Source organism: Cervus elaphus, chromosome 6 (genome assembly GCF_910594005.1).
Source record: "Cervus elaphus chromosome 6, mCerEla1.1, whole genome shotgun sequence".
NCBI classification, from domain to species: Eukaryota; Metazoa; Chordata; class Mammalia; order Artiodactyla; family Cervidae; genus Cervus; species Cervus elaphus.
This window is the reverse complement of record NC_057820.1, coordinates 43,268,478-43,290,170: the sequence shown is the minus strand read 5'-3', so window position 1 is coordinate 43,290,170 and position 21,693 is coordinate 43,268,478. Positions and strand designations below refer to the sequence as shown.

Below are 21,693 nucleotides of genomic sequence, written 5' to 3'. Positions count from 1 at the left end.
TAGGCCACATACAATAACTGATCAACAAAGGGGTATAAAATCCCAACCCCTCACTTAGACTTGGAGCTCCTCTGCAGAACCATTTCGGACCTGAACCTGTGGGGTTGGTTAAAGCCCTTTGTTGGGTCTGCAGCATAACTCAGCTTCTCCCTTTGTCCAGCCCTGCTTCCTCTTCTTCCCTTTCAAGGATGATGGTTTCAAGAGCACTGTGATGCCCTACCCAAACATACATACACACACACACATACACACACTTTAATACGATGCTCCTCATCCTTGTTGCAAAACATCAAGGACAGAGTTTCCCTGGTGGCTCAGTGGTAAAGAATCTGCCTGCCAATGCAGAAGACATGGGTTTGATCCCTGGTCCGGGAAGATCCCACGTGTGTTGGAGCAACTAAGCCCATTGACCACAATGTTGAGCCTGTGCTCTCAAGCCCTGGAGCTGCAACTACACAGCCCAACTACTGAAGCCCGTGCACTTGGAGCCCGTATTCCACAAGAGAAGTCACCGCAATGAGGGGCCCGCACGCCGCCACTGGAGAGTAACCCTCAGACTACAGAAAGCCTGCTCAAATAAATAACAGCACAGCCAAAATAAATAAACTAATTAATTTTTAAAAACGCATTAAGGGGTGGGGACCTGGGGCTCTAGATTCCCAAGTCAGTGAGACCTGTGTTTTTCTTAGAGGATTGGCTTTCAGTAATTCACCAGTGAGAGCCACATACACACTGATTTCTTTACAAATGAATACATTAAATTAAACAAATAAAATGTGCACACATACTAGAAGGGACATATTCAACAATTCTCCTCACCCAGGTTCTCATTTTCTTGGAGGGCACACTTTCCTTATTCTTTGGGAAAGAGTTCTTTCCTCATCTGTAAAAGGGAACAAATAACCTCTTCAAACAGTTGAAGATTCAATGAGTGAGTGTACGTGCCCAGCATGCTATGAGTGCTAGGCCAGAATAGCAAAGGAATGAGAGTACTTCTGAAGAGCAGGTCCCTCTGTTATCCCAGGACTCTCAGACTTAATGGTTGAGGTTCTGCAGTTTCTCTCTGTGGGAGGAGGGTTGCCACTTCGGTCATCTTCACTTGAGACATTTACCTGTGTGTGTGGGAGAGGCTCTTTCCTATAAATTTGCGTCATGAGAATGTATATTACGTTCCCCGGGACCCACGGCAGCATCATCATAGAGGTATGTGCCTTGTGAATCTTGAAAGGGGTGATTGCGGTACATGATGTTTCTTAGGCGTATTTGGCCATGAAATCCACCCCCTCCCTTGATTTATGAGTCATACCTAGCAACTAAATAGTTTACAGCAGAACACATTTTTGGAAACGCTTATCTCTTCCATCTGATTCTATTAATTTAGGAGGATATTTTCCCCAAATAACAGTAGGCTAGCTGCTACATAGAGCTTGCTGAATTCCAGTTTGCTGTCACGACACTAATTGGTAGTCACAGCTACTCCTTGCTGAGCATCTAACTTTGTCCTGAGAGCTTTAAAGGCATCACCTCTTTCAACTCTCTCAATAGTTGTTTTAGAGATGGCTCCGGAAAGTCCTACTAGAGATGAGAAAACTGAGGAGCAAGAAGGTTAAACAGCTTGTCACACGGCAAGTAGTGAAGTCAAGATTCAAATCCAGGTCTATCTGACTCGAAAGCCCCTAAATTTCAATTTCTGGTTTGAGCTATACATAGTGGTATAGAGGTAGCATCTCTCTTCTTCTCTTCATTGAAATCAGCCAAAAGCAACAAAGATATAGAGAAACAAAGACACAAACTTCCTTTTCTGAGAAATGTTGATATGTCTATGACTATATTTTTTCTTTTCCCTATTTCTTCTGATTTTTGCTTTGTGTATCTTTGTTTCTTTGTTGTTTGGTGTCTAATTGTTCATGATGTCTATCTTCTTTGTGAATTGTACCTTTTATCATTAAACAATTCATCTTTGTTGTTTCATTTAAAAATAATAAATAAATTTAATTTTAAAATTCTTTTTCTTAGAAAGTAGATGATACATAAAACCTCAGGTCCCCAATTAGTTGGAAGGGCTGCCAAAACCACTGAAGACCAAGGGGACATGTGGGAACAAGAAGAGAAAAAAACCTATAGGAAGGCGACAGAGTGGCTGTGTATCTCAGAAAGAGCTGGATGCCCTTCTCCAAATCAAGGAGCAAAACATAACCCTCTTGTTTGCAATTTTGGGGCAAACGTGTCTGATGGTACCAAGAATTTAGCTGCACCCCGTTTGGTATCAAAAGACAAAGATGAGCTTCCCGAAGAACAGACTAGCCACATTTTCGAGAAGCTCTCTCTCTGTGGCAGCAGAGAAGAGTCTTTGAGTCATTAAAACTTCACAGCTGCTCATCTTTGAGTAGGAGAAGCAAAAGCTAAACAAACTCACTTAAAACCCCAAATCAAGAGAAATTCCAGCTAGCCTGACCCTTCTCCTTCACAAACCTTCTGCAAACAGCTCATCAAGGAAAAATTCATATCCTGCAAGGATGAATAACATAAAGAAAAAAAAAAACTAGCACAGAAACCTACAGAAAAATACTATAAGAGAAAAAAAAATAAAAGGTAGAAAAGAGCAGGGAACCAGACAGGAGGCAAAGAATACACCCTGTACGTCACTATGAAAGAGATAATAGTTGTGATCACATGTCTCATCATGAATTTTTCAAACTTAATGAAGCAATTGCCTATGAAACCAGAACACAAAGCAAGCAGTGCCAAAGATAGGAAGGAAACAGCGAGACTGACGGGATGAAACGAGCTGGCAGAGTTCAGATGTCAGCACAAGCCCAGGGACAAAGCTCACCCATTTTTCTACATGTAGCACTGCTGCAGCACAAAAAAGGATGATGATAGCAAATGGAAACAGGGGAGTTTCCTCTTGTGACCAGAGCATGACTGGGGCTGGATGAGCTCACCTAAAAGAAATCCAAGACGGTCTGCTATTGATTTCAGTTCAGCTTCAGGACTCCTGCTACAACTTTCATCAGACATGACCAGTTCATGGAGCTCTGAGGTGGAAACAAGTAGATGGTGTCAAAATCTCTCTTGGTTGGCATATTGTTGCATGGGGAATTTAGTTTGAAAGAATCACGCCGGGGAACTAGATTTCCCAAGATACAACTAAGTTCACGTGCTGCAACTAAAAATTCTACATGCTGCAAGTAAGACCCAGCACAGCTAAATAAATAAATGAACATTTAAAAAAAAAAAAAAAAGAGGTGTAACTTAAAAAAAGGAAAAAATAAATTCACAGGAGAAAAAAGTTCTAAAATTGTATTTATTTCAAATGTTAGGACCAGCTTATATAGCTAAGGTTTGAGCTCAAAATAACATCACCTTCTTACCCCCTTGGCAGTCTAAGTGTAAGCCTGTCATTATGGTCCAGGTTCTCTTTCCTCTTCCCATGCTTAATTCCATAGGTCAGGCCTTTATCCATTATAGTGAGTTAGTTCAATTAAACAACCTGCTTATGAAACAGCGTGTGTGTGTGTGTGTGTGTGTGTGTGTGTGTGTGTGTGTGTGTGTGAAGCTGCTTCAGTCATGTACAACTTTTTGCGACCCCATGGGCTGCCAGGCTCCTCTGTCCATGGGATTTTCCAGGCAAGAATACTGTAGTAGGTTGCCATTTCCTCATCCAGGGCATCTTCCCAATCCAGGGATCAAATATGCAGTGGCAGGTGGGTTCTTTACCACTACCACCAACTGGGACACTGCATTACATTAAACTTCTGCAAGTATGAAAAAGAAAGATAAGAAAAACACATACCTATACATATATTGAAAATATTAAGCTAGAGCTATAGAACTGGAATGACAGGTAAATGTACTAGAATGAGGCATATTTAGATTTAAATTAAAATTTTGTTCTAATATAAATTTACATGGCATTTGGTATAAGACAAGTCCATTTTGGCCAATGCCTAAGGGAATTACTGAGGCAATTGTTACACTGTGTGGCCATCTTACCTAAAATATGTCCTTGCAACAGAGATCAAGAGGGTAGTATTTTATCTCCACTAACCCAATGACCAATTCCTAATTATTCAAAAGCAATATCCAGCAATTTTCCAAAAATAATATATGTTGCTAACAAGTGATCTTGTGTTTTACAAAGGGTTTCCCAGGTGGCACTAGTGGTAAAGAATTGGCCTGCCAATGCAGGAGATACAAGAGACATGGGTTGGATCCCTGGGTGGGGAAGATCCCCTAGAGAAGGAAATGGCAACCCACTCCAGTACTGTTGCCTGGAAAATCCCATGGATAGAGGAGCTCAGTGGGCTATAGTCCATGGGATCCCAAAAAGTCAGAGACAACTCAGTGACTGAGCCTGCATGCATGGTCTTGTGTCAGTTAGCTCCCTCTCATCATTCTCAAGTCCATTATCTTCATCTTCAGAATGGCCTTCTCCTCCTGGCCCACAATTCACAAGGCCTATACGAAGACAATTTGTATCTATTCATTCTATCACCCATTCATTTAATAAATGCTCAGTAAGTACTTGGGCTTCCCAAGCGGCTCAGTGGTAAATAATTTGCCTGCCAATGCAGGAGACACAAGAAACGCGGGTTTGATCCCTGGGTTGGGAAGAGATCCTGGAATAGGAAATGGCAACTCACTTCAGTATTCTTGCCTAGAAAATTTCATGGACAGAGGAGCCTGGTGGGCTACAGTCCATGGAGTTGCAAAGAGTCAGACACAACTGAGAACACACACAAGGTAGATGCTCTTCAAAACACTCAAAACAGGGTAAAAACTCAATTCTAGCTGCCTACCACTGCTGCAACAAGTACAGAACATTTTGTGTTTCACAAAGTGTCTTCAAATTACTTCTTTTGCTCTGTGAAATTTGTCACCAAACACTTTAACCTCTCAAAATGAGGCTAATTCCACCCACCCATCTCTAGGTTCACAGGATTTTTTCCCCCTAACTTCAGTACCATTTAATGAGGGTTACTGAGGCCCTGAATTTCCCCAAACGTAAAGAATAATAGTGATAGCTCTACACAGAAAGGCCTAATAGAAATTTCTTATCGATAAGTGGTTACAAATGAAGGTGATGATGCCATTGTAAAATCACCATTTATAAATAATACAATGCACTTGAAAACTAAGTGCATCTCTGAATAGCATAAATGACGCAAACTGACATAGAGAAATAAATGACCAGTGAGTTATGATAATAAGTGCTTTATAAATACCTACTTACATCATATTAAACTTGGGTAGAAAATGGGGTTTGGGGAAGCTATACTTATAAGTATCTCTCTCTCTCTCTCGTTCCTGAATATTTCTCAGGCTTGTCCTTACAAGGCAGGCGTTTGGTTTTAAACTCCATGTGTTAGAGCAATGGCCAAATTTCCTTAGAAGGACCTGACACATTATTGAATAAACTCAAGCAAATGATAATACTAAACACTTTATTAAAAGCAAGAAGAACATTTTGAACATGTAGCAACATTTTCTAAAAATAGATGATTCCTAGAAGCTTAAGGTCACAGAAACTAGCTGATCTGATCACAGGACCACAGCCTTGTCTAACTCAGTGAAACTAAGCAATGCCGTGTGGGGCCGCCCAAGACGGTCGGGTCATGGTGGAGAGGTCTGACAGAAGCTGCAGCTGAAACTCCAGGACTTTGGCCACCTCATGCGAAGAGTTGACTCATTGGAAAAGACCCTGATGCTGGGAGGGATTGGGAGCCGGAGGAGAAGGGGACGACAGAGGATGAGATGGCTGGATGGCATCACTGACTCGATGGGCATGAGTTTGAGTAAACTCCGGGAGCTGGTGATGGACAGGGAGGCCTGGCGTGCTGCGATTCATGGGGTCGCAAAGAGTCAGACACGACTGAGCGACTGAACTGAACTGAACTGAACTGAGAAGCTTAAGGCTAAAAAACAAAACTACCCAAATGATAGTGTGAATTTCTCAGATTTTAAATGTAGACATTAGCATTATATTTGCTAAAATTTTATTATTTGGTTTAATATGAAAAAATAAGTTGAACACACTTGATATGGGTGGCTGAATGATAGTGGTCATTTGAGACTTGTTTCTCAGAGGCTATATCTAGAGGTCAAGAAATTTAAGATTTAGTTTTGTTTTTCAGTACAGAATGAAGGTAACAAATGTTGAAAGCTATTAATTTTACAGATGATGAAAATATAATGAGAAAGATAAATGAGAATACCCTTGTTTCCTTCCGACTTCAAAGAATCCTATAGACATAACTTCATTCATCTAAGAAAACAACCCTGCTAATTACATTATATGTAATTATATTATTACATATAATAAGCTAATTTCATAGGTGCCTGTTTTATAGAAAGAGAATTCAGGCCTTGGGAGAAGAGTTGTGCAAAAGTGGAAAAACAAGAAAGAAGCCCCTAGATCGTCCAGCTCTTTGGCTGAGAGTAACCCTCCTTGAACACAGAGATGCATTTTCCTCTTGGTCTAACTGATCCAGTGGATTGTGAGCCCCTCCGTGGCGGGAATGTATCTTCTTCATCTCCCTGGTTTCCATGTCACCTCTCACTCACCTCAATTCTCTTCCTATCTCTCCAGTCACTTTTCAGTCTTTAGTAGATTTCTCTTCTACTATGTGCCTCCTACATCTTGCAGCTGTTGGTCCTTCCTTGGCCCTTTTTCCTTTTTGAAGCTATTCATTCTCCCTGGGTAAATTTTCTTTCCCAGGTCTTCAACTACCAACCATATGCAGATGGGTCTCAGCTTGAATTTCTAATACCAACTTCTCCTAACTTCCAAGCCTATGTAACTACCAACCATATGCAGATGGGTCTCAGCTTGAATTTCCAATTCCAACTTCTCCTAACTTCCAAGCCTATGTGTCCAACTGTCCAGTGAATATTCCCTGGAGGTCAGCATATTCAAAGCTGAGATCCTTGTCTTCCCCTGAAGCTCTTCATTTCTCCCAGTCGCAATGGATGTCCCACATTTACTCAGACATTGAAACTGGAGAACTAGGGATCATCCAAGATTCCCTTTTTCCGACAGCATGTGTGTGCTAAGTGACCCTATGAAGTGCAGCCTGCTGGGCTCCTCTGTCCGTGGGATTCTCCAGGCAAGAATACTGGAGTGCCACCTGGGAAGCCCCTCTCCCACAGACCCTGCATCAAACAATCAAGTCCTGATCATCAGCTCTTGAAATCTTTCTCAGACTTACCTTTCTCTATCTGTTCCTATAGTTGCTGCCCCTTTTTTCCCCCAGATTTTCATCATTTCTCTCCTGGATGAACACTATCCTCCTTTACTGGTCTCCCTGACTTCAGACCCAGCTCCTGCCCACCCTCACCATGTACCACAGTGCCTCCAAAGCAGCTCTAGATGTTAATTCTCTGCTAACTTTCAATGGATCTTCATCTAGGACAATATAACAGAGTCCTTCTCTATCTAAACTTCCTTGTCTTATACCAGCGTCATACTTTCACAAATCCTTCCTTGTTGTATTTGATGTTCTGAGAGTATCAAACTCTTTGTAACTCCTCAAATATGCTAGACCTTCCTGCCTTTGCGTATTCTTTTCTCTCCGCCCCATCCCGATGTGTAGCTGGCAATGCCCACACACCCTTCGTGTCCTGGTTCAAGCATTCCCTCCTCTGTGAAAGGCTTCCCTGACTCTCCAAGGCAGATTTTATCCTTCCTTCTACAATTAAGAGGTGATAAGGTGGAGAAAAAGAGAGTAACAGGTACCTGGAGATTGGGATAAGGACTCCACGCATAGAGAAAAAAACAGAGGAGGCTAGGGTGCAGATTCTTTGCGGGATTTGCCTCGGACCTACTGTACTTGTGCATGAATCGGATTCAGTTCTGGACCTGGGAAGGCTGTGACAAGAGGATAGAGACGTTTTCCCCTCCCCCCACTTCCTCACAGTAGTGACTGACATTACGGGAATTATCCTGGCCTGCTTGGCAGCAGTTTTCTGTCTTGGATTATTTGGTGCTTTTCTAAGTAAGAAGAGAGCTGAATTGGACAAAAATAGAAGTAAACCCTGGGGCATGTGCCAACCCACCAAATTGCTTTCTGGCCTTGTGATGCAGAGGACTATGTAATTATGAGACTGTCATACATATATATGTTGGCTTGAAGAAATTAGACTTAGACACCCGATTGCCAACAGCAATGAGAAGAGACAGACTTGTTGGAACTGAGTGAATGGTGTGGTTTCCAAAGAAACTTGGAGGCTTGGGTTTTCTGATGAGAAGATACTGCTGAATTAAATCTAATTACCACAGGAAGTAGCCCCCACTTTTCAAAGCAAAGAGCTAGTAATGACTCTGGCAAGGTTATGAAGGTGTGTCCCAAGATTTCCTAAAAAGATTGACTGCCAAAGCAGCCCATCGTTCTCTTATTTCATTAGGTCTTCTCAAATGGGGTGAAGATCTATTTCTCTCCAAATTCACCTCAGTTGTGCTTCTGTCCTAGTTACTGAACAAGTGATGGACCCCTTGCTATAGCTTAGAAATAATGCTACAGTCTTTGATTGTAACTTCGGTGTTTTTGGAAACTTAGCACCTCTTTGCTCTTCACCCTTCTTGCCAGTGGCTTGTCAATTTCTCAACCTAACTAGGATCATGGCATCCAGTCCCATCACTTCATGGCAAATAGATGGAGAAAAAGTGGGAACACTGGCAGATTTTATTATCTTGGACTCCAAAATCACTGCAGTCATGGAATTCAAAGACACCTGCTCCTTGGAAGAGAAGCTACGAAAAACCTACACAGTGTATTAAAAAGCAGAGACGTGTGTTGTATGAAAGGAGAGAAGGTTAGCACTCCTCTTGACAAGGATGGAAGAGGCTCTTGGGCCTGACAACATGCATATGATTAAGGCATTGCCTACCTACTTTGTGGCATCTAACCAAATTTTTTTTTGTGCTTTCCAAAGTAGGGGAATGTATTTTAAAGGATGATTTATCTTGTGAAAAATAAACATTAAATTTGAAAAATAAAAAAAATTTTTAAAAAGCAAAGACATTACTTTGCCAACAAAGGCCTGTATAGTCAAAGCTATGGTTTTTCCAGTACTCATGTATGGATGTGAGAGCTGGACCATAAAGAAGGCTGAACACTAAAGAAATGATGCTGGAGAAGACTCTTTAGAGTCCTTTAGACAGCAAGATCAAACCAGTCAATCCTAAAGGAAATCAGTCTTGAATATTCATTGGAAGGACTGATGCTGAAGCTAAAGCTCCAATACATTGACTACCTGATACCAAGAGCCAACTCATTGGAAAAGACCCTGATGCTGGGAAAGATTGAGGGCAGCAGGAGAAGGGGATGACAGAGGATGAGATGGTTGGAAGGCATCATCGACTCAATGGACATAAGTTTGAGCAAATTCTGAGAGATGATTAAGGACAGGGAAGCCTGGTGTGCTACAGTCCATGGGATCGAAAAGAGTCAGACATGACTTAGAAACTGAACAACAAAGTATGTTTTTGCCAAGAGCCAAGGAAATGCTTGTTGACCCTACATCAAGAAAACAAGGCAGTCACTAGTTCATCTCAGTATAGGGTTGGTGGTGGTTTAGTTGCTAAGTTGTGTCTGACTCTTGTGACACCATGGACTGTGGCCCACCAAGCTCCTCTGTTCATGGGATTTCCCAGGCAAGAATACCAGAGTATTCTTAGGTTGCCATTTCCTTCTGCACAGTATAGCGTTAGCAGGACCTTAGTGCTAGAGCTTGAAATGCAATAGGTACGTAGACACCCAGGGACTTCTCTTGCAGGTTTCACAGGGGGAGAAAAATTGGGGGGTGAAATGTCCCTTTTCTGTGCTTGAGAGATAATTGCAGGTACAAGAATAAATAGGTGTGTAAGAATAAATCCACACTAATGTCTAGACAGAAAAAAGTATCAAAAAGAAATCAAGAGAAATATGCCTTGCTGGGATTAGCATCTTAGAACCAGGATAATGAAACATCAGTAATTGCTCCCAAAGATCACTCACTGTATTAGTCAAAGTTCTCCAGAGACAGAACAAATAAGATAGAGGTAAAGACAGTCAGAGCCAGAGATAGAGGCAGAGGTACAGGTAGGTTCATGGAGATTTCTTGTGAGGAATTGGCTCATGTGGTTATGAAGTCTAAAAATTCTGAGAAGATTTGCTGTCTGTAAGCTGGAGACCCAGGAAAGCTAGCGGTGTAATTTAGTGATAGTCCCCAAAACACCGAAGTTATAATCAATGACTGTTCATTTGTTTCTAAGCTACAGCAAGGGGTATATCACTTGTTCAATAACTGGGACTGAAGCTCAGCTGAGCTGAACTTGGAGAGAGTTTTTCTTGTTATTTATTTTTTAGTTTAGCACTTTGAAGTGTTTCCTTCTTCACTTGGGTTTATGTGGTGAATACAAAATATTCATCAAAAATTTGTTATCTTTAAATTTGGACTTACTTGACAAACATTTTCATTGAAAAATAACACTGGGGATATTTTTCAAGTGACGGCAAGGAAGAAAAGGATGTGAAGGAAACCCCCCTCCCCCTTACTTGTAGTTCATATTCACGAGGTGTCTATCCCTACCCATTTCCTACACTTCCCTTGTTTTTACAGTGATCCCAAGATGAGGTGGCCATATGCCCTCTAGGGCGACAGCACATTTATAGGGAACCTCCCTTGTGGTTGCCTTCTATTATCACAGCTCCTAAGGAGGTAGATGCAGACCAGATGGAGCTGAGCCAGCTTCTTCTCTCCAGCCTTCCTGTCTCCTTGCCTCTGTCCCTGCATCGGGGCCCCCAGAGAGCAGGCAATCTCTGCCACAGGGGACAGAGGTAGCCGATGTCTACCCACAGCCATTTCCCCTGCTTCCCCACTGATGAACATTTGTTTTACTGCAAACGTCAGTATGTTCAGTTCAGTAAGGGTGGTCGCTTACTTTTCCCCGCCTCTCAGGTTTTCAGGAGCAGGTGGTTCTGGCTGAGGAGGTGGGAGCAGAAGTTATTGAGCAGGATATCTGCAAAGCTCCTCAAAAGGGGAAACAGGGACTTCCCAGGTGGTCCAATAACTAAGAATCTGAGCTCCCAACGCAGGGGGCCCAGGTTAGATCTCTGGTCAGGAGACTAGATCCCACAGGCAGCAACTAAAAAAGATTCCGCATGCTGGAACTAAGACCCAGTTCAACCAAATGAATAAATAAATAAATAAGGAGGAAGAAGCTTAACTGGGTCCCCTTTCTTGCTTAAGTATTTTAAGCACAAACACACAACACTCCATCTAGTACAAGGAGGTATGTATATTCAACAGCACTTATCCATCACGTGGGAGGGAATGCCTGCAGGGGGCAGGCAGTCGGGCTGAGTGGCTGGTGCGAAGGGAGGGAAGCAAATTTTACAAAAGAGGGCTCTGTACAGTCTGCCGATGCGAAGGCGTTCTGAGATCAGTGCTCATTCACCTCACCTCTGCACCTGATGTCTCGAAGAAAAGAGACTGGGGGTGGGGTGGGGAGGGGAGAGGAGAAAGATAAAGGAAAGCAGTGCAGAGAGTGATTGTCAATAATCCTATGAAACCGCAGGATGATACACGGATAAAATTCATTTGGCATCAACAGACCCAGGAATCCAGGACAGCTCTCCTAAGGCTCAAATCTCCCCCGTCTTGCCGGAGTCTGACTTCACCTGGGGAGCTCTCGGATGTCTGGCAGTCGGGCAGCCAGCGCGCTGCGGGTGACCCGGGGGAATTCTCTGCCTGCGGTACCCCTCCCTACAGATGTGAACAAGAACCCCGCGGCGCTCCTGCCGGAAGCACACGGGCTGCTGGCCAGCCCTGACGTCTTAAATCCAAACCCTGGACTCCCTGTCCAGATCCTCTGTCCTGGGCTTGGGCCCCCACCCAGCCTTGGGGCCTGGGTCAGTCTTTACACAGCTGTCCCTTTTAAGATTCTGCAGACCTAACTTCCTGTTTAGGTTCGTTCTCCCGGAAAACAGACGGTTGGCTGCCTTCTTCCTTTAAGCAGAGGTGCATGCAATTAGATGTTAGGTAAAACTTCGTGGTAAAAGAGAGACTTGACAGAAGAGCCTTGCAATAGAAGCCTCAGGAGGAGCCCGGCAGGCTGCCACGTTGGTAGCCCCAGAGGACCCAGGCCTCTGACATTCACGTCCATGTAGACCACTGTTCTTGAGTCTCAGGGGCTCTGTGGCCTGTTTTAACCCAAAGGATGAGGCAGAGATGGTGACGGCTAGGTTTGGGGCCTGGAACTTACGAAGGCCTGGGAGCTTCGGCTGTCTTGTGCTCTGGGGCAGCCTGCTGCTGAGGAGGAAGGCGGATTCCCCTGAGGCCATCAGGCTGGGAGGCAGCCCACAGCAGGTATCAGAGAGCTTTGTCCCCCAACACTAGTTAACCAAAACAAAGAGCTAAGACAGCCACTGTATTTAGGGTTTAAACACAGACTTTGGAAATCCTTCTACAGAAAATATAAAGGAAAGATTTAGGAGGAAAGGTAGTATTTCTTCACTCAAGGGAAAGAGAGTGGTCTTTTGACAAATGGTCTTCCAACCCACGCTTAAGAGAGTGTGTGCTTCTGCAGAGCTTTGTGTGAATATGTGTTAAGCTAACTGCATGCCCCCGTCTCTCCTTCACCTCCTCTAAAGACGCTACTGCCTGTCGCCTGGATTTGCCCAATGCTGCTCCCACTCCTGTGCGTCACCTGTGCTGTACCAACACCTGCATAGGCTCCTCCCATCACTCAGCTCACTTCAGTTCAGTTCAGTTCAGCCGCTTAGTCATGTCCAGCTCTTTGTGACCCCATGGACTGCAGCACACCAGGCCTTCCTGTCCATCACCAACTCCCAGAGTTTACCCAAACTCATGACCGTTGAGTCGGTGACACCATCCAACCATCTCATCCTCTGTCGACCCCTTCTCCTCCTGCCCTCAATCTTTCCCAGCATCAGGGTCTTTTCAAAAGAGTCAGTTCTTTGCATCAGGTGGCCAAAGTATTGGAGTTTCAGCTTTAGCATCAGTCCTTCAAATGAATATTCATGACTGATTTCCTTTAGGATGGACTGGTTGGATCTCCTTGCAGTCCAAGGGACTCTCAAGAGTCTTCTTCAACACCACTGCTGTGATTCAAAGTCCCACCAGTTCTTATGAACCACCATGAGGTAGGGCCACTTTATAACTGTTTCCCAGTGAGAGCTCTTCCTTTCCTCTGAACTCCATTCCCATAGCAACTCTAAAATGGAAAATGGATGGGCTGTTAACCATTTTGTACCATCATTTCTCTTATCTTGAACTGACATGTAACTATATTTTGATTTAACTTTATACTGGTTTACTTCTTGTTCCTTAAATCAGATTGCAACTTATCAATGACAGGAACATGTTCATCTCCCCTCAATAGAAAGTCAGTAAATATCTGTTGATTTCTACTATGCTTTTCAACTATCCCCAATCCAAGGGATGCAGTAGTTGCATTTTCTTTTACTTGCTTTCTTTTCTTTTTGGTATGAAATTTGAAATAGTGCTTTTGCAACACGCCGGTTTTAATTTGTTTTTGAAATTGAGATATAATTGACATATAACATTGTGTTTTTTATTGAAGTATAGTTGATTTACAGTGTTGTATTAGTTTGTAGTATACAGCAAAGTGATTCAGCTATATATATGTATATAAACATATGTACATATATTAAAAATACATATGTGTATGTATATCAGTTCAGTTCAGTTGCTCAGTCGTGTCCGACTCTTTGCGACCCCATGAGTTGTGGCACACCAGGCCTCCCTGTCCATCACCAACTCCTGGAGTCCACCCAAACCCATGTCCTTTGAGTCGGTGATGCCATCCAGCCATCTCATCCTCTGTCATCCCCTTCTCCTCCTGCCCCCAATCCTTCCCAGCATTTTCAATGAGTCAACTCTTCGCATGAGGTGGCCAAAGTATTCAGCTTCAACATCAGTCCTTCCAGTGAACACCCAGGACTGATCTCCTTTAGGATGGACTGGTTGGATCTCCTTGCAGTCCAAGGGACTCTCAAGAGTCTTCTCCAACACCACAGTTCAAAAGCATCAATTCTTTGGCGCTCACCTTTCTTCACAGTCCAACTCTCACATCCATACATGACCACTGGAAAAACCACAGCCTTGACTAGATGAACGTTTGTTGGCAAAATAATGTCTCTACTTTTAAATATGCTATCTAGGTTGGTCATAATTTTCCTTCCAAGGAGTAAGCGTCTGTTAACTTCATGGCTGCAATCACCATCTGCAGTGATTTTGAAGCCCAAAAAAATAAAGTCTGCCACTGTTTCCACTGTTTCCCCATCTATTTCCCATGAAGTGATGGGACCAGATGCCATGATCTTAGTTTTCTGAATGTTGAGCTTTAAGCCAACTTTTTCACTCTCCTCCTTCACTTTCATCAAGAGGCTTTTTAGTTCCTCTTCACTTTCTGCCATAAGGGTAGTGTCATCTGCATATCTGAGGTTATTGATATTTCTCCCGGCAATCTTGATTCTAGCTTGTGCTTCTTCCAGCCCAGCGTTTCTCATGATGTACTCTGCATATAAGTTAAATAAGCAGGGTGACATACATATGTGTAGATGCATATGTATATATATTTTTTCATAATTTTCATAATTTTTTGATATTGAATGTAGTTCTCTATGCTATACAGTAGGACCTTGTTATCTATTTTGTGTATAGCATTGAGTTGGCCAAAATGTTCGTTCAGGTTTTTCCATAATATCTCTGAATGTTTTGGCCAACCCAACAGTTTGTATCTGCTAATCCCAAACTGCTAATTTATCCCTCCTCCTCTCTCTTTCCCCTTTGGTAACCACAAGTTTGTTTTCTCTGTCAGTGAATCTGCCTCTGTTTCATAACTAAGTTCATCCTTACCATATTTTAGATTACACACAGAAGTGATATCACATGGTATTGGTCTTCCTCTGTCTGGCTTACTTCCCTTAGCATGATGATTTCTAGGCCTATCAATGTTGCTGTAAATGACATTATTTCATTCTTTTTTATGGCTGAGTAATATTCCATTGTAACATTATCATAGTTTTCTATTTTCTTTTTAAAGTTTCCAGATTATTTCATTCTTTTTTATGGCTGAGTAATATTCCATTGTAACATTATCGTAGTTTTCTATTTTCTTTTTAAAGTTTCCAGCTCCTATTAAAATGGTTGTAATGAGGATTCCCTGGTGGCCCAAGAATCCACCTGCTAATGCAGGAGACGCAGGTTTGATCCCTGACCTGGGAAGACCCCACATGCATCAGAGCAACTAGGCCCATGTGCCACAGTTGCTGAGTCAGTACTCTAGAACCCCCGAGCTGCAACAAGAGAAACCACTGCAACAAGAAGCTGTGTACTGCAGTGAAGAGCAGCGCCCACTCGCTGCAACTGGAGAAAAAGCCCACATAGCAACAGAGACCCAGCACAGCCAAAAATAAATTTTAAAATAAAAATTATATTTAAAATATGGTTGCAATGATTTTAACCCCTTGCCTGAGACTGAGGGGGTTCCTGGGAAGTGGGACCTTCACCATTAAAACTGGCAAGGTCTCTTGAGTTGTCTACCCTCCTTCTACAAGTTACTGCCGTATCTAATTCACTTGGTGCCCCACCCAAGTTTCAACTGCAGAAACTGCAGAACAGGTGCCTAATCCTATTTTCACATAAACTGCCTCTGCACACTATAAAATCCAAGTTAGTGGTCTCCTAAATGAGTTTCACTATCATTTACATTTGATAGGAAGGTTTTTTGAAAACTACTTGTGGTAATTATATGTTAGCATAATGGTGGTTGTTTTCATAGCAGCAGTTATAAAAAGGAAGATTAAAAATGTGCTGGATTTTCTTCAGCATGGTTCTAGAGAGGGAAGTGAGATGGCAAGCACATGCAGTCCAGAGCCCAGAGAGTTTACTCTAGTCCATTTGGCAGCAAAGAAAGTCCAGCACTTCACTCATACCTTCATTATAGCATTTATTACATCACATTGTATTCATTTCTTAACATGTCACTCTTTATGCCCCAGTACTACGAGCTTCTTAAGACACAGACAGGTGTATTTATGACAAAGTTTATAAAAAATGTATATAATATACCAGATAGTGTTCTCTGCTTTTTACAAATGTTAACTCATTTAACCCTCATATCTCTCATCAGATAGATGCCATTTTTATTCTCATCTTATGGATGAGGGCACTGAGGCACAAAGGAGTTAAGTAACTTGCCAAGCTAGTAAGTGACAGAATTGGGATTTGAATCCAGGCAGTCTGGCTCCAGAATGTGCTTCAACCGTGACACAAGCCTGTCTAGCTGTTATTTATTGTTGTATCCATAGCACCTAGACCCACCCCTGACCTAAGACTCAATGAATATGTATTGGAGAATGAATAAATGAACAACTATCATATGTAAGACAATCATATGTCCAGGATATTATTGGAGAGTTCTAATTTTAAACATTCTGCCATATTTTCAAAACATGTACTTGGACCATGCATCAGACGATGTATCTAGATTTAGGGGTCAGAAATTGCGGCACAGTTTCCATAATATTATGAATTCCATTTATTCTAAGTTCAAACGGATATTCTTAGTCCAAAAAATTATGATGCCAGGATTGACGTGCCCTGGATAACAAGTTTCAAATACCAGATATTGGAAAATATCAAGTGTTCTTTGTTCTTATTTACTGTGGTCAAGTTTGAAGTTGAAATAGTAATGAAAATATCCATTCTATATGATTTTGTAAGGATTTGGGTCAAACAAAGAATTTGAGAGAAGATATAAGAAGGCATCTTCTTAGATCTATTATTATTAGACGTAAAAACCCTTGGAAAATCTTAGAAGGGTTGCCTGGCCAGGAATGTACTTTGTTAAGAAAGGGGCTGATATCTCATGTTTCATTCTGGTCTCCAGAATATTTTCAAAAAGGACTACCAGGTCCAGAAAATTATCTGCAGCAATGATTCTTAAGTATGCTCCCTAACCAGCAGAACCTCCAAAGAACTTGCTAGAAACACAAATTCTAGACCCCACCCTAGACCTACAGAATCAGAAATTCTGGGGTGGGGTGCAGCAACCTGTTTTAACAACAAGCTCTCCAGGTGATTCTGATGCCAGCTAGAGTTTAAGAATTACAGATCTATAGTAACTAAACTTGGCTTGTTTTTAACTTAATTCTTTAAAAAGCAAAGATGATTTGAGAATAAGTGAACCAGTCTTTGTGGAGAACTAAACACAAAATTGTTGAGTTAGAAATGTAAACAAACATATATATTCACACTTGTTATATGTGACAGTGTGACCCAAGTTTAAAAAGTCCACAAAGGGTTGAGAGATGTGTTCATCTCACATTTAATCAGACCTGCAGCAAAAGCCTTCCATCTGTCTCAATGGGTCCTATTATTTCATAGCATCCCACCAAGGGGAAAAGGTTTCCTAAGACTGAACTGGTGGCTGCTAGTACGGTTCTTTCTTTTCTCTCCTTTATGCCATGGCCCCCTCTTCCCAGGCACAGATTTTGTCCCTGAAGGAGCTGGAAGCCAAGGCGGTCAAGCCCAGCCACCCCTAGAACACTGCTTCCTGGGCAGTCTGAAGTCCCAATCATCAGTCCAGCTGGCTCTATAGAAGGTCCTACCATCTCTCTTCTCAGCCTGTTCTTCTAGGCTCACAGTCCATACATCCAGTTTCTATACATCTGAACTGCAGCTCTACTGGATTCCACCTCTTTCTCACAGGGTTTCTGGATCCCATGTAAAATGAGGGATGTGTTTGGATGTCCATGTTCATCTGTATCCCCGAGCGTGGCAAAATAGTTTAAAAGCTCTCAGAAACTTCTACATAATTCTACCTTGGTCCAGTATGAACCCCCCAACGCCCCCCCTTTTCTGTCAATGTAGTCTATACTTTTTGATTGTACTCTTCAGTGGCTACATCATTCTTTTTTGGAAGGAACAATGCAAGACTTCTATGCAGGCCACTGAACATTTGGTCTCAGGTCAAATGTCAGGCCGAGAACAGAACTGAATGGACCGTCACAGCCTTCACTCCTGTTGCTATTATTTATTTTAAGCTTCCTTCATTTCCAAGGTGCTTTCTGCGATGCACCAGCTGCAGCTGTTACTGTCTTAAAAGGACTTCTCTCTGTATGATTTTTGCTCTGTTTTTATATGACAGGGGTCACAAGGACTGACTTTTGGTAGGAAGAAAACAAACTCAAGTTGTTCAAGCAACACCACAACACCTAGAACGTCTTCCCCAGTGTGCAGGAGACATTGACTTCATTGTTTTTTTCTGGGTGACACTATCAAACTCCCCTTGGGAGTGAGTAGCTGCTCAACATTTTCCATTTAACAATTTCAGACCCATTATCTCTGGGCTTTACTTGGCTTAGGAACAGAAGAATATCTGTGTGCAAGGCTTGATGAATGAGCTGTTGGGAGATGGATGGTTACCCACTTAGGGAGGTCTGACAATATCCTACTGCTGTAAAGTAAATGTTTCCCAAAGTTTTATTTTGTAGATCAGCTACCCCAGTGTCTTATTTCTCCTACTAAAACAGTATTGAGCAAAGAGCCTGGAGTGAAGTTGTGATGTAGAATAAGCTTGACCTTAATAGTTCCTCTCACGCCCATATAAACCACAGTTTTCCTGCTTCTAGAACCTACCAAGCAGATATTGTATTATCAACCCACTCGATTTACACTGCTAGAACAAGGATGCCAAACAGGTTTCAGCTCATGTGCCAACTTCGATGGGCCTGGGGAGGCTGCCAGGTGCAGTGTGTTGAGGGTTTAACTCCAGACTCCCCAAGAAAGCATGCACGTCTGCCATAGACTGGGAATGTGCCAGATTTGCCTAGAATTGGCCATCCCTGCATGAAGAATGTAATATATTACCTTTCAATGGGATATTTGCACATTAAAAGAAGAATGTGAAAGAGAGCAGTTTATTAGGACCAAGAATAAGTGGATGTGCGGGCATTTTGTTGAAGGCCAGTGGGATATGCATTTGGGGAATCCTTAGAAAGAGAGCTGAAGAAAGTGAAAGGGAGATCTGTGGCAAAAGAGAGTCAGTTTGAAAAGGTGCAGAGAAGTCGCTAATCCTAGCCTTGCAAACCACCATTTTATAGACCTATAATTAACTCTAATATTTTGGTTAAGTGTATAAAATGTATACAGGTGTTTTGATTTGCTTTGCTGCTAATATGGTTTCTATTTAACAGCAAAAACTTTCCAAGATTTACATTACACCCTTTGGTCTATTGCTTGTTTTAGCCTCTGTGACATAAGCCAAAAAGCCTGAGAAGGTGGTTTAGGGAAGGCACAGACTGTACCATACGTTGTTTTCCTACTGGATCAAGCACAGCCTTGGTGCCCAACAAATAATAAACTTCTCGAGTGCTGCCACCCACTCTGTTGTTATTGATTAGTTTGTAAGTCGAGTACGACTCTTTTGCAACCCCATCGACTATAGCCCACCAGGCTCCTCTGTCCATGGCATTTCCCAGGCAAGAATACTGGAGTGGATTGCCATTTCCTTCTCCAAGGGATCTTCCCGACCCAGGAATAGAACTCAGGTCTCCTGCAGAGCAGGTGGATTCTTTACTGTTGGGCCACCAGCGGAGCCCCTATTTAGAGACCAACTTTTTTCCAAACAGGGTCTAAATAAGAAGCTCCTCATTCATCAGCGCTGAAAATATCAAGTGCTTTTTGAGCCTTTGTTTTTTATGTTCAAAAATGGAAAACAGTAGCCACCAAATCCACTGCAGAAATATGAAGCAAAAGTGGTCTGGTGATAGCATTTTCTTAACATAATGACTATTTTCAGAGCACAATGATTAAAAAAAAGAATCCCAAATTTAGAGTCAAAAGATGTGCTGTGCCCTTTAGCTGACCATGACATTTAACCTGTTTCAGATTTTCTCCTAAACCATAAGCACAGAAACACAACAACCTCTAAGTTTCAATCAAATCATTCCTGGTTGACAATCAAAAGAGAAGACATCATGAATTGACCCCTGATTTCCTATAATCACAAGGCTCTTTCCTGTCACAAAAATTATAAAACTGATAGAAAAATAGGAAAAAACCTCCAAACATATGTGCATTGATTAAGTATGTAAAACCACACAATTGTAAAAACTATGTAGCAAATGCTTATTTTGTGACATTCTGCATGGCTTAGACTTGTTGCAGTTTATCAAAATACATAGTTTAGGAGACAAGTTTTCCTAATAAATCAACCCCATGGCAAACAAAGGATTTCTTCACTCCTCGAAAGACTAACACACCACATTGTAAGTTAGGGTAATCTGTCTCACGAATAGTCATTGCCAGTTTCATATGCATGGATGCCCATGAAAGTCTTTGAGTGGCAAATGCCTCTACAGAATTGCCCTGCCCTTCCCTTCCTCTTCAGAAAGGAATTCATTCCTGAGCTTCATAAACCAGATTCTGACACTTCCATTCTGCCCACATCACACCCTTTACCCTGCAGCTTGGTCTCTAGGGTAAATGCGATGCGATGAGCTTGGCATTTGGTCCCCAGACTTTCTTTGTTTTCTTGGTAATAACTTTGGTCAGTATGATGGAGTCTATATCTCCAGTGATAAAGTTCACTGAAGCGGGGAGTGAAAAGTCAAATCATTTCAAACGGTGTGTGAAAAACATACTTGAACGTGTTTTATAAAGTATGAAAGACTTTGGAAACTGTAGATAGCCAAGCTATTATTGGATATTATGGATTTTTCTGACTTAATAAATATACTCACTAGGGCAGAGTTTTAGTCAAGATAAAAGACATTGAACCAGATGGGGACAGGGAGGCAGAAAACCTAGGGAGGCAGAAAACCTAGAGAAGAAAGGTTGGTGGCTTCTTCATAAACCTGCCCACCACAGAAAAGCAGTCTTCTCTGAGGCCTGTCGGGTCAGAGCTTTTTGTTCAAGTCAGATAAGCTTGCAGCCTCCTCCTCTGGAAACTTTTCAAATTCCAGCTTTTCCAGCCACCGTCTGAGAGCATTTGCCTAACTCCTATTCAGAAGGTAAAACTGTTTTTATTTGTCATCATTTCACCTAGGTCCTTGACTCCACATTAGCTCCAACTGAACCATTCATTGTTAGTCACAGAAATAGTGTCAAAGAATCAAAGCACTGTTGTAAAGCAATTATCTTCCAATCAAAAATAAATTTAAAAAATTAAAAGTATGAGTCTTCCAAAGCGGTTTGCAAGTCAAATATGACTCTCAGGCCAGTGGCAAGGCTTTAGAGACACGTCACTCAGCTGTTTCATGCTGAGCAGCAGGATCTGCCAGAAGTGGCGGTTCCCAGGAAGCCACTGCCCTCTTGTGTCTCTGTGCTAGCCAGGAATTGTTCCATGACAGGGAGAACATTTGGCAAAGTCTGCAAAAGATTATTTATTGGTGGGCTATTTCTGGCTCTTAATTTGTTGGTTCCACTAAGGTTTCCTTTCTGCTCATGGTTTCTTAAACTATAATCTTACTTTTAAAAAATCAATTTTTAAAAGGCATATTTTATCATAGTTATCAAAGTAGTAAATATTTCTTGAGGATAAATGTGTACAATTGTTTAATTTTGTTAACATTTTGATGTATCTCTTCCTTGTTTTTTTAAATCCTTCTCCATTTAAGGAAAACTAATTTTGCTTGGGGACAGAAAAAAAAAAGCCAC

The 21,693-nt window shown here is 42.0% G+C and overlaps 1 long non-coding RNA gene and 1 other non-coding gene across 2 annotated transcripts; both read left to right on the top strand.

Moving 5' to 3' along the window:
- The first annotated feature begins 1,086 nt into the window (after positions 1–1,086).
- Positions 1,087–15,414, top strand: LOC122696216. Its single transcript, XR_006341712.1, has 3 exons — positions 1,087–1,203; positions 13,044–13,148; positions 15,156–15,414. It is a non-coding gene; the product is annotated as an uncharacterized LOC122696216 (long non-coding RNA).
- On the top strand, positions 8,793–8,919 carry LOC122696678. Its single transcript, XR_006341812.1, has one exon. It is a non-coding gene; the product is annotated as a U6atac minor spliceosomal RNA (small nuclear RNA).
- Positions 15,415–21,693: the final 6,279 nt, after the last annotated feature.